A 12460-nucleotide genomic window follows, 5' to 3' on the forward strand; every position below is an offset into this window, starting at 1 on the left:
CCCCGTAACAGCTAATCTATTGGAAGCTTTTGGACTTGGGGGTAAAAAAGGGGAGCTGGGAAAATGGGGGAGAGAAGGTGGGTAAGACTCAGTAGCTACAGCGTTTCCCACATTCTCAATCAGGATGACTAAACCCATTTTGCAAATTAGAAAGTAAGGCCCAGAAAGGTTAAGTTACTTGCCCAATGGACAGAGCCCAGATTCAAGCCCCACATTATTCACACGCCCATGGGAGGTCAGACATGTTCCAGGCCTGAGGGCAAAGCTAGAACCCATGGAGTGTTTTAGGAGTTACTGCCCAGTCACCCAAGAATTCATTCAAATGACATTATTAGGTCCAGCACCATGCTGTGGGGAGGGGTCAGAGGGCAGTTGTAGGCGCAGTAGAGGCCTCTGGGACTGCTAGGGTGGGGCTCCGAGAAAGTCCAGATTTGGGTCTTGAAGGATGATCAGGCATCCCCTAGCAGTTGAGGAAGGAGGGGAGGGATGTCCAGGTAGCGGGGAGGCTTGAGCCTTTCAGCCGTGAACAGAGACGCCTGAGGGGAAGGTGGGTCAGCAGCCCCTTCTGTTTCAGGGCTACTGGGAGCTGGAGGGTGGGGTTTGGGCTCCTCTGGCATTTCCTGGCTCTGGGATCCTAAGGGTTGGTTGCAGCAACAGAGGTAGGAGTTGTAGTGATAACCCCTCCCCTCTGAAGGAGGAGCTTCCACGCAGGGATGTTTAAGCCCAGCCTTTCCTTCCCCGCTGTGTCCCGTGAGGGCCCCCAGGTAGGCCCATTCCTCTACCCTCTGCACCTCTCCCAGGGGAAGAAGGCCCAGGCTGGTGTTGCCTTCCACCTGGGCTCAGGCGTGAGGGGAGCTGGTGATGCCGTGTGGCACCCAGAGGCCCTTACTCCGCCCAGGAACTGGGGGTCTGGCAGGCCTGAGTTCCTGCCCTGGGCTCCACAGCCCGCATCGTGTAGGCCAGTGGTTTATGCCTCTGAGCCTTAGGGGCCTCAGCTGTCCAGGAAGCGGGAGGGTCAGAGGAGTGAGGCGGCCACTTCTTAGACTGTGTGTGCAGTGGGAAGCATTGTCTGCTCAGAGCTGGGTGCTGGCGGAGAATCAGCCACGAGTGCAAGGGGGAGGCAGGGAGGCCCATCTGGAGTCTGCTGGAACAATAGTAAAAATCACCAATTTAGGCAACATTTATCGAGCACCACCTGTGTGCAAGGCCCTGTGCAGACTGGCCTCTGCCCTCAGGGAGCCAGTCCAGTGGGGGAGACAGTCATCCAATTACCACAAAAATAAATAAATGCAAAGTGGAGGGTCCCAACCTAGTCGGGGGTTGGGAAGTCGAGCTAAGCTCTGATGAGTGACAGCTACCCACGTGGAGACGGAGGGAAGGGCAGGGGGAACAGTGTGTCAAAGGTGCTGAGGCAGGAGCAAGCAGGCCACCCTGCTTGAACCCGGGAAAAGCCTGCGAGGCTGGCGCGCGGTGAGCCAGGGGAGTGAGAGCGAGAAGGATGAGGCTGAGGGGGGAGCCTGTGGCCGCAGCAGAGCTGGAGGCAGGAGCAGGGAAGGCGAGGAATCGCGAGTAGCCAGTGGTGTCTGATTAGCATATTCATGAGCATGCCAACCCTCATGAATATGCTAATCACTCCGGGGAGGGGAAGATGGGGGGTGGTGTCTCCTCTCTGTGGTAGAGGGAGGCCTAAGATCCCAACCCCCTCACCTTCTGGAAATGGAGCCCCAAGTAGGGGTGCGGGGCCCCCCCAGTCCTCAGGGTCAGCTCCTCCCTTCTGGCCGCCCGCCAGTCCCTGCACACCCTCCCTCTCTCAGGAAATCCCAGCTGTTCAGGAAGTGGGGATGCTACGGGAGAGGGGTGTCCCTGGGACACCCGCACACACGCTGAGGGCCAGGCCCCATCTTGTGACTCGCCTGCATGTGGCCGGCTTCACTTCAGTGACTCACGCTCAGTGGGGCACGTGGTGGGGGTGGGGGAGCTCAGGGAGGAAGCCAGGGCTCCCTACGTCACCAGCCCCAGGCCCAGTGCCTTGGACACGTGCACCCAGCTGAGTGCACCCAGGGGTTTCCGCTGGTCTTGAGGCACTTCCGTCCCTGTGGCCACACCCACCCGGGCCCCTGACTGTGAGTCCCCAGGAGGCAGGGCTGAGAAAAGTGAGGAGAGGAGAAGCTGCTTCCCAGACAGCGCCCCCCTCCAGCCTCCCGTGAGACCCCAGGCGGTCCTAGCGGCTAGGTCTGGCCCCTCAGGGGGCGGTCAGGAGACTAGATGGTTGAGGGGGTCAGGAGCCAAAGGGCTTTGATGCAGGTGCTGCGATTCAGTGGGTGGAGGGTGTGGCATTATTAGCTGTCACCGAAGTGGTGAGTCAGGCACCCCTCCCCGCTTTGAGTCAGCCCCAGGGGGTGAAGGGGAAGGGGAACGGTCAAGGTCACATGAGGGCAGTTCCGGCCAGACCTCCCCAAGCTCCTCCCACTGCCCCCCCAGGCTCCTCCTGGAGCAATTCGTCTGCTCCTTGGTAGCTCCTAGGAGAACCTGGGGCATTTCCGTCACCCTCTTTGCGTAGAGAGGGAAACTGAGGCCCAGAGAGGGGACACACGCCCCGCTGCTCAGTCCTCTCTGCCTACACAGCCCTCTTTTCAGGTCCTTGAACACTGCACCGCGCTGCTCCCTGCCCCAGGGCTCTTGCTTGGCTCTTTCCTGTCCCTAAAACCCTTCCCTATTCCTTCTTATCCATCAAGATTCTCAGCTTGCTGCCCTTTTCAGAGGGGCCTTCTGTAACCCTGTCTTGGCCCCCTGGTTTTCTCTGTCCCATGCCTTTGGGACACTTATCACGATTTATAACAGTTTTTTTTTTTTTTTTTTACCAGTTTTGTCTCCCCTTTGCTAAAAGGTAAGCTCTGTGAGCTCCAAGTCCACATCCATCTCGTTCAGGGCTCTAACCCAGCACCTGCCGTAGAACAACAATGACAATAGAAATACCCGGCATTTACTGAGCATGTACTCCATGCCAGGCACGATGCAAACCCCTCCAGAGGCCTTGATCCCTCAGTAACCCTTTGAGAGAGGCACAGGGTCCATCACTCCCATTTTAGAGATGAGGAACACTCCTGCAGGAAGGAGACAGGATTTGGTCTTGGGCAGTCTGCCCAGAGCCTGCACTTCCATATAGGCCACTGGGCTCTCCCCCGTCACTCCCTCTGCTCTAATGCACACAGTAGGTGCTTGATAGATATTGGCTGGGTGAATGGATGGGAAGACAGGCTTCTCCCAGGGCCACCCAGACTTTGAGGGAAGAGCCAGCCTGTCACCCCAGCTTCCGCCTCCCAGTGTTTTTGGATGCTACTGGGGCGTCATCCTCAGCACCCAGTGGGCACCACGACAGTTTCCCTGCTTCCTGCCTCCTGGCAGTACAGTCTCAGCTCCCCAGGAATACCTCATTAGGCTTTCTCGTCATTACTTTGAGCAGATTGAAGAATGGGAACAGAGACAGCCTGTTGGATCCGGATGTCGGGACAAGAGGTTTAATTTCCCAGGAGCCCCTGGCAGCTGGAGCAGACCCCTGAGGCTGGAGAGGGGGCTGTGAACACAGGCACAACAGCCAGTTGGGGTCTTCCCAGGGTTGAATGGAGCTGGGCGGTGGCCCTGCATGCCTTCTCCCTGGGCTGGGGTCTCCCTGGTGAAAGGGGCAAAAACAGAAGTTTTATGGCCAGGGGCCTCCACACACTTGCTGTGTGACCTTGGACAAGTCACTCCTCCTCTCTGGGCCTCAGACTCCTTTTTGATAAATGGCAGGTGCAGGATGGCTCCAGTCTTCGCACACTGTGAGGACCTGGGAAGCTGAGGGGGTGCCTCCAGAGGGAGTAATGGGAGCATTTGTTGACTGAATGGGGAGGGAATAGGCAGGGTGGGTACGTGGGTGCGGCTGGGTGGGGGACCTGTCAGGACAAGGGGAGTCCGTTAGGGGCTGAAGTCTTAGCTTGGCAAGCACCCTAACCTTGAAGGCTAAAGCCGCCTGGCAATAGCCTCAGTCCCACCGATGTTGATTAATGGCCACGAGATGCCCTGGCGCCAGCAGCCGCTGCACTTGGTGGAATTAACTGTGATTTATGGGTTTGGGCCCCTCAGGGAGCAACTGTCTGAGCTCAGAGAAGCCTCAGAAGAATGGGTCAAGCAGGGTGGGGCCTGGATGGAGGCAACCACAGCCAACTAGAAGGGGCTCAGAGACTGACTCCTCTGACCCATGGTCCTGGTGGGGAAACTGAGGCCCACGGAGGGCAGGTGACATGCCAGGGCCACTCAGCAGAGGGATTCCTCAATGTCAGGACTTGTTACTCTGCCACTTGTACGCCCCAAGCTGCCTGGCACACCCATTTTGTACCCTTGCCATTTGCCAGCAAAGAGGCTTCTCCCTCTAACTGGCAGCAGAAACCAAAAGCCAGAGCTGGTGTGCGGTGCTGGGAGGTACTTTAGACGTCAGGGAAGGCCGCTCAGAGGAGGTGACATTTTGGCTAAGCCCTGTGGGATGAGAGGGAGCCAGTTGTGTGAAGGTAGGAAGAGAGTGCGCCGGGTGAGGGGACCAGCACAGGCATGAGCTCGGAGGTGAGACGGGCTGGTACGTTCAGGGAAGAGCCAGGGGGGCAGGGGGGCCATGGGGGCTGAGGGGGAGGGGCAGGGTTAGTGATGCTGGTGAGAAGAGTGGGAGCTGATTAGACCCCCGAGGGGTCTTCCAAGTCCCAGCCAGGCATTCGGGCCTCCTCCTAAGTGCACTGGGAAGGCTCTGGAGGTATGTGAACAGCTCTGCTTTACATTTTCCAAAGACCCCTCCTGCCTCTATGTGAAAAGTGAATTGGAGGGGCCCACGGGGAAATGGGGATCTGGGATGGTGGCTGCTGCCGACTCTGGGGCAAAGGCGACCAAGGAGGACCCAACCGTGGAGCTGGGATTTGTCCCTGGGATTCTCCTTTAAGCCTCTCACCACTGTGTGGGCAGCAACCAATTCTAATGTCTCAAAACCCATTCCAATCCATGATCCCCTTGATGCCCTACTCTAGGGCCAAGGAACCCCCTTTTGTACAGGCAGTACCACATCAGACAAATTTTTGACTTGCTCAAGGTCACCCAGCTTGGAAGGAGCAGAGCTGGGACAGGAAGCCAGGTTTCTGGGTCCCCCCACTCTTTAGTGCCTCCCCTGCCCCTTATCCCCCACCAGAGGTCAAGGCTGGGCCTCCTCAAAGGAAAAAAATTGGGGTTTTGAGGCTGCCGGGAGCCCTCTATTGGGTGGATTTGAACTATATCTGCATGTGCATATGTGCGTGCGCACACTACACTCAGCAGGAAATATGGGACGGGAGCAGCTTGGGTGCATGTCTGGACCTCCTCTTTGCTGGAAAACCAGGCCAGAGCTAGAGGGGCCCCAGCAGTGCTGCCCTGGCCCGCCCTCTCCCTGGCACTTAGATGCCTGCTGGCAAGGGCACTGGCGGGCAGTCAGTGGCCGCTGGCCCATGGCTGCAGCTGACACATGTTGTCTCTGGGCCACTTCATGTCTCTGCTTTTAACAGAGGACCCTCCAGCAGAACAAAGGGATCACCTTGGAGGGAGCTGCCTGACTGCAGTTCTGGCTGCTGTGGGCATGGGGGAGTCCTGTTCACCTTGCCACGGGGAACTTGGTTTGGAGCAGTGAGAAGAGATCTGCACTGGGAGATGGGACCCTGGGTTTCCTGGGGAGTTGTGGTAAGTCAGGTCCCTCTCTGGTTCTGGTCCACAGTTTTCCCATCTGAATAGCTGAAGTGGAGTGGGATAGATATGGTGATTTTAAAGGCCCATTGGTCTGAATCTCTGCTCCCCACTTCACTAGCTGTGTGATCTTGAGCAGCTAACTTCACCTCTCTGAGCTTCAGAATTTTTTTTTTTTTTTTTTTTTTTTTGGCTGCACTGAGTGTCTTACAGGGATCTCAGTTCCCTGACTGGGGATAGAACCCGGGCCACGGTGGTGGAAGCCTGGAATCCTAACCACTAGGCCACCAGGGAAGTCCCAGAATGTCTGTATTCTTATCCTCATTTTAGTACTTACTTTGCAGGACTTCTGTGAGTAGACGCAGGTAAAATTCTTGGAAGACCGGGCACACAGCAGGCATCCAATCATAGTTAGCCTCATGAGTAATAACACGTACACAATCTAACATTAATAGCTAGCATTCATTGGGCCCCTCCATGCACCACATACTTCCTGTGCATTCACTCTTCACTGCAGACCTATGAGGTCAGAATGCTTATTGTCCCCAGTTTACATTGAGGGAACTGAGACACAGAGAGGCAAAGGGCCATCCTGAGATCACACTGCTGGGAAGTGTGGAGCCTGACTGGCCATGGCTCCCTGCCTGTCCCCAAGTACTAATCTTCCTTCTTGAATTCCCAAACCGCAGCAGAGTCAGCTCCTGGAAGTGTTTGCCAAGGGGAACCCTGTCTTAGGAGAGCTGCTGGGGTTTCAGCACCATGGATAGAGCCCAGTGACCACCGGGCCCTGAGAAGAACGAAATGGCTCTCAGCTGTGGCTGGGGCCCTGGATGGCAGGTCGTCTTCAGAGGGGTGGGACCCTCCACCTCATCCTCACCATATGAAGATGGCAGGGCTCTGGATGAGCCAGCAAAGCCAGGGGTCCACCCCTTCCCCTGGCTCAATGAGTCCACTGGATACAGAGGCTCGCCTTCCTAGAAGGGAAGGAGCCAGGGCGCCACTTCCAGGTCCCAGCATCACCACATGCCCATCCTAGGCTCTAGCGTTACCATGGCAACAGGTGGCGGTTGCACACCTGAAGACCTGGCTCTAGGAAACTCAGGCTGACCTGGCCTGGGGAAACCCAGGAGCTGAGTTTGAAGGGGTCGCCACTGACTCAGCTCTCCCTCCAGCCCACTGTATAGATGGGGAAACCAAGGCCCAGAGGAAGGAAAGCTGGATTCCTGGGATGTGCTAGCTGGAAAGTTTCCAGGGATCAGCTGGCCCCGCTCCTCCATTATATAGATGAGAAAATTGAGGCAAAGGGCAATCATCAGGGAGGTCTGCAATAAGTCCTCTTGCAGTTGTCTTCTGGAAGCATTGATTCTTTTCCTTCCTCATATGTGCCATAATTTAAAAGTATGTGTTTTTGTGTGTTTGGTGTTTCTTCCCTGCTGGCAGACAAACTGGGGCCAGGGTCATTTGTTCGTGACCATATCCCAGGGCCAGTGCACACCACAGTGGTCACCATGTGTAGACTCTGGGGCCAGTTGGCCTGGGTTCAGATCCTAGCTCTGCCACTTACCAGGTTTGAGACCTCAGGCAGGTCACTTCTCTGTGAGCCTCAGTTTCCTCATCTGTGAGACGGGGAGAACGTTGGCACCTGCCTCATGGGGTTGCTTTGCACGTTTGCTCAGTTGGTAGGAGCACTGAGCCTTGTGGGTGGCAAGCGCCAGCCAGTGTCAGCTGTTGTCTTTGTTACTAGTTTGCGGGCACTTGATAAATGGTGAATGAATGAGCGAGCTCCATCATGAGGGCTTTCCTTCAGGACATCAGGGGCAGCCGCCTCCTGATTCTATGACGTTTTTCATTCCAGCAGATATTTACTCCTCACCTGCCTTGTTAGAGGGCCTTGAAATTTAGCACATACAGAAATCCCTTAGAGAGACTTGACACTTCAGATTCCTGGCCCCGTCGAGATTCCTGGGATCTGAACCTCTGTGGGCAGAGTCCAGGGTCTGCATCATTAGGAGCACCCCACGCTTGTCATCACTGGTGGGAGACTGTTGTGGCTGCCTAGAGGGGTTCAGTGATGAACTGCCCTGCAAGCACGGGCTGGTGGGCTGCTAAGGCAGCCCTGTTCACCCTTAGCAGGACCTCAGGCCTCGCTCCACGGACACTGGAATCCTGAACAAGGTGCTGAGCCCAAGGGAGGGAGGGGTAAACCCTAAAGAGGAGCCATCAGGGAAGGCCTCCTGGAGGCAGTGGTATTTCAAGCAGGCCTTGAAGAGTGGGGAGGATGTTGCCCAGCTGAGATTGGCAGATGGAATCATGGGTGGGGGAGCAGCACACACAAAGTGGTGGAGGCAGGAAAAACAGGTTGTGCCTGGTGTGTGGTGTGGGATGAGCTAGTAGATGATATATTCAGAGAAGTGGGTGGGGTTTATGTGGTTCACCAAGGGCCTCGAATGCTACACCTTATACAGGTCCTTTCACTTCCTTTCTCTGTCTTCCTTCCATCACTACAAGGTCTTAGGACCCATTTATTCAACCCCTGACCCCAGTTATCTTCCTTCCCAGCCCCAGGTCTTCCCCATTCACTTTCTCCTGTTTCTCATCCATACCCTGACCTTGAATTCTGTTCCCTATGAAATGGGAAGTCACAATGGCTGAAAATGGGTTGATTATGGTGGGAATGGGGTCCTGGCAGTGAGGGGGTGTGTCTTGTAACAGGACCTTTCAGTACCTTAGCCCAAGACAAGGGCTCTCGTGGTGGGAAGTCAGACATGACAGAGGAACAGGGAGGAGGCCAGCGTGGCTGCAGTGCGTTTTCATGGGTCATTATGAGGATAAAAATTGATGATGCCCTCAAAGTATCCAGCGTTCATGCTGGCACATAGTAGGTGTTCAGTAATTAATGTGCCCATGTCATGATTTTCCCAGGTCAGTTCTGGAGTAATTATTAACAGCTTCCCTTTCAATCTTATAAGCTCTTGGTTTGGAAGATAAATTATACAGTCATTGCATCTATCAATAATTGCTGTTTCTTGGGAAGCTTAATTCCCTAAGGTGCTTCTGGGAGAGCAGCATCCCCAGCATCTCCAGTATCCCCAGGAGACGGCCACCTTCCTCATACCGACATCCTTCCCCCCCAGCCCCACTTTCCTGCCCCTGGAGGAGCAGCCCCAACAGGCACAGTGGTGCTCATGCCAGCCCCCACCCCCAAGCGAACAAGAGTGTCAGCATCTCACAGTTGCCACATTTTCAGCATGGGAGTCCTGGGTGGCTGTGTGATTTCCCCAGCTGTGTCTCTGAAGGAGGTGCCTGGGGACAGGAAAGTGATCTGCACAGGGAGGCAGGAGGTTGGCATGTGCCCAGCCTGGTTTGTACCCCTTGCTCAATTTGACCTTGGGCCTGGCTGGCTCCATCCCACCCTTGGCACCAGTTTCTTATGTGCTGAAGAGGCAGTTCCCCTGTGGATGGGGGCGCAGAGACGAGGTAGTGGACGAGTTTCTCAGGGCTGTGGGACTTGAGCAAGTGCCTGGGTTGTGGTGAAGACAGTCCCTCCTGGGCAGGGCAGTGGGGGTGGCCCCCTGCGATCTCATCCATCATCCTGGCCCTGGGGACATTCTCTCTTCATGCCAGCACCTGCCCCATCCTGACCGTTCTGAGACTCGGAATTCAGCTTCTTTAGATACCTGGATTGGCAGGTGCTTGACAAAATGTGGGCCTCACTTTCTTGGCCTGTAAAATGGGCCTGATATTACTCAGCTGTTATTCTATGGGGAGATCAGATGATATGATGGCTGACAAGGGGCTTGCTTGCCCACAGTACCAGCAGGTGGGGAGGGAGTGGGTGATGACACCCTTTTGTTCCCACGGTGTCAGCACAGACCTCTGCACACAGTAGGTGATTACTCAGTGCGTCCCAGCAACAGATGGCAGGGAGGTGACGTGTGCTGAGGGCTCTGTCTCCCCTTTGGAGAGGCCAGAGAGGGACGTAGTCACTGATGCCTGGCCCCTCCTACTTTGCGCGTGAGACCTCTGCTGCCCCCAGAGGCTGGTCTGGTGGGGAGAGCAGGGCACTGTTCCCATCAGGGTGACCTCACCCTGCCTGTCACCTGGCAACACCATGCGCCCCTAACTCAGGAACCCTGAAGACCTGAGGGGTAGATGCCAGGCCAGGGAAGCTACAGTTGTGGTGGGGTGTCTGTGGGCCCAACAGATCTAGATTTTAATGCCAACTCTAATGCATGCTGCCTCTCTGACCTCAGGCAAGTCATTTTGCCTCTCAGAGCCTACAGTTCCCTCTGTAAAATGGGGATAATGGAAGAGGGTTCACAGAGTTAGGGAGACCCGATTACATGGCACAGAGGAGCGAGTAATCCCTGCTGCTGCTGGGATTACCCTTATCTTCATGTCAGCTCTGCCCGTTGGCAGGACCTGGCATGTCATTGTAATGATGCTGTAAATGGCGGATGCCCTACAAGACGTTAGGGCAGTGGGCTCCGCATCCCGGCTTAGGTAACACGCTTTCCTCTTGACGCCCCACTCGCCTCGGCGCCACAGCCTCCCTTCCTGCCCGGATCCGGGTCCCCGGGCTGGGCGACCAGCACACACCCATCGCCTCTCCGGAAGAGTGATGATGGTTAGGTTTCCCTTGATGCGAATGAGAGTTGTAACAAATTGCACAGGATGAAATTCAAATGACCAAAGGAAAACGTTATTTAGTATTGCTTAAGCTGACGGCCCGGAGGGTGGGTGCCGATTCCACCAGCCGCTGCAACTGAAAAGCCAGGTTCAGAAATGTCAGGTATCCTCCGGGAGCTGCTCTGTGTCTCTGAGAAAGCTGCCAACATTGCCCGGGCGTGCAAGCCCTCTTCCAGCTGCTGTTAGAAGAAAAGAAAGAGGGAGAAAAGAACAAGAAGTTTGCAGTGGATTTCAAGCCCCTGGCTGATGTACTGGTACAGGAAGTTATAAAACAGTATGGAGAACAAGTTTCCAGGCTTGGGAAAAACAATTTTTGGAGAAGAATCCAATGAGTTTACAAATGATTTGGGGGAAAAGATTATCATGAGACCGTGTCCAACAGTGGAAGAAACAGTAGATCTTCTCAAAGTCCTTAATGGTAACAAGTTGGCCTCTGAAGCATTAGCCAAGGTTGTACATCAGGACGTTGTCTTTAGTGACCCAGCTCTGGATGCAATAGAGATCAACGTTCCACAGGACACTGGGAGTTTGGGTGGATCCTATAGATTCAACTTATCGGTATATAAAAGGTTCTGCTGACGTTAAATCCAAGCAAGGAATCTTCCCCAGTGGACTTCAGTGTGTCACTATTTTAATTGGTGTCTGTGACATACAGACAGGGGTGCCCCTGATGGGAGTCATCAACCAGCCTTTTGTGTCGCAAGACCTAAACACCCTCAGGTGGAAAGGACAGTGCTACTGGGGCCTTTCTTACATGGGGACCAACATCCATTCATTTCTGCCTCCCGTCTCTACAAGAAACAGCAGTGAAACGCAGAGCCAAGTGACCCAAAACCCCAGCTCTGAGGCGGAATGCTCCCACCCGTTCTCAGCTGTCATTAGTACAAGTGAAAAGGAGACCATCGGGCTTCCCTGGTGGCGCAGTGGTTGAGAGTCCGCCTGCCGATGCAGGGGACACGGGTTTGTACCCCGGACTGGGAAGATCCCACATGCCGTGGAGCGGCTGGGCCCATGAGCCATGGCCGCTGGGCCTGCGTGTCCGGAGCCTGTGCTCCGCAACGGGAGAGGCCACAACAGTGAGAGGCCCACGTACCGCAAAAAAAAAAAAAAAAAAAGGAGACCATCAAGGCCGCACTGTCACGAGTGTGTGCAGAGCGCAGATTCCGGGCAGCTGGGGCTGGTTACAAGAGCCTCTGTGTTGTCCTCGGCCTTGTTGACATTTACATCTTCTCAGAAGATACCACGTTCAAGTGGGACTCTTGTGCTGCTCACGCCATCCTCAGGGCCAAGGGTGGGGGAATGGTGGACTTAAAAGAGTGCTTGGAAAGAAACCCCAACTCGGGGCTTGACTTGCCACAGTTGGTGTACCACGTGGGAAACAGAGGCGCTGCTGGAGTGGACCGGTGGGCCAACAAGGGAGGACTAATTGCTTACAGATCAAAGAAGCAGCTGGAGACATTCCCGAGCCTCCTCCTCCGACACCTTGCCCCTGTGGATGCACATACATAGACGAGCTCCATCCTCAGGGACTCGAAACCCAACTGCTAGCCTAGTTTCCACCTCTCTATCTTTTTTTTTTTTTTTTTATCGGTACGCGGGGCTCTCACTGTTGTGGCCTCTCCCGTTGCGGAGCACAGGCTCCGGACGCGCAGGCTCAGCGGCCATGGCTCACGGGCCCAGCCGCTCCGCGCCATGTGGGATCTTCCCGGGCCGGGGCACGAACCCGTGTCCCCTGCATCGGCAGGCGGACTCTCAACCACTGCGCCACCAGGGAAGCCCCACCTCTGTATCTTCTGAAGACAGCTTTGTCCTATTGACCGTCAAACTCACCTTCCTCTTTGAGGAGCATTTTTCCATTATGTGTTCATAATGTTAATGTCAATAAATGACTGATATTCGTGCCGCAAAGAAAAAAAAAAGACATTAGGGCAGGTGCTAGGGCTCATCCTGTCATTTGCTCAATAAGTATTTATTGAGCATCTTCTATGTTCCAGCCACTGGGCTGGGGGCTCCAGATACATCAGTAAGGAAAAGAGATAGT

General features: G+C 55.1%; 1 pseudogene across 1 annotated transcript; it reads left to right on the forward strand.

Annotated features, from left to right (window-relative positions):
• Positions 1-10515: 10515 nt before the first annotated feature.
• LOC307063933 (inositol polyphosphate 1-phosphatase-like) lies at positions 10516-11928 on the forward strand (annotated as a pseudogene). The gene is made up of 2 exons: positions 10516-11314; positions 11536-11928. The product of its transcript is annotated as an inositol polyphosphate 1-phosphatase-like (transcript).
• Positions 11929-12460: the final 532 nt, after the last annotated feature.

The sequence above is a fragment of the Hyperoodon ampullatus genome, assembly GCF_949752795.1.
Source record: "Hyperoodon ampullatus genome assembly, chromosome: 14".
In the NCBI taxonomy this organism is placed as follows: Eukaryota; Metazoa; Chordata; class Mammalia; order Artiodactyla; family Ziphiidae; genus Hyperoodon; species Hyperoodon ampullatus.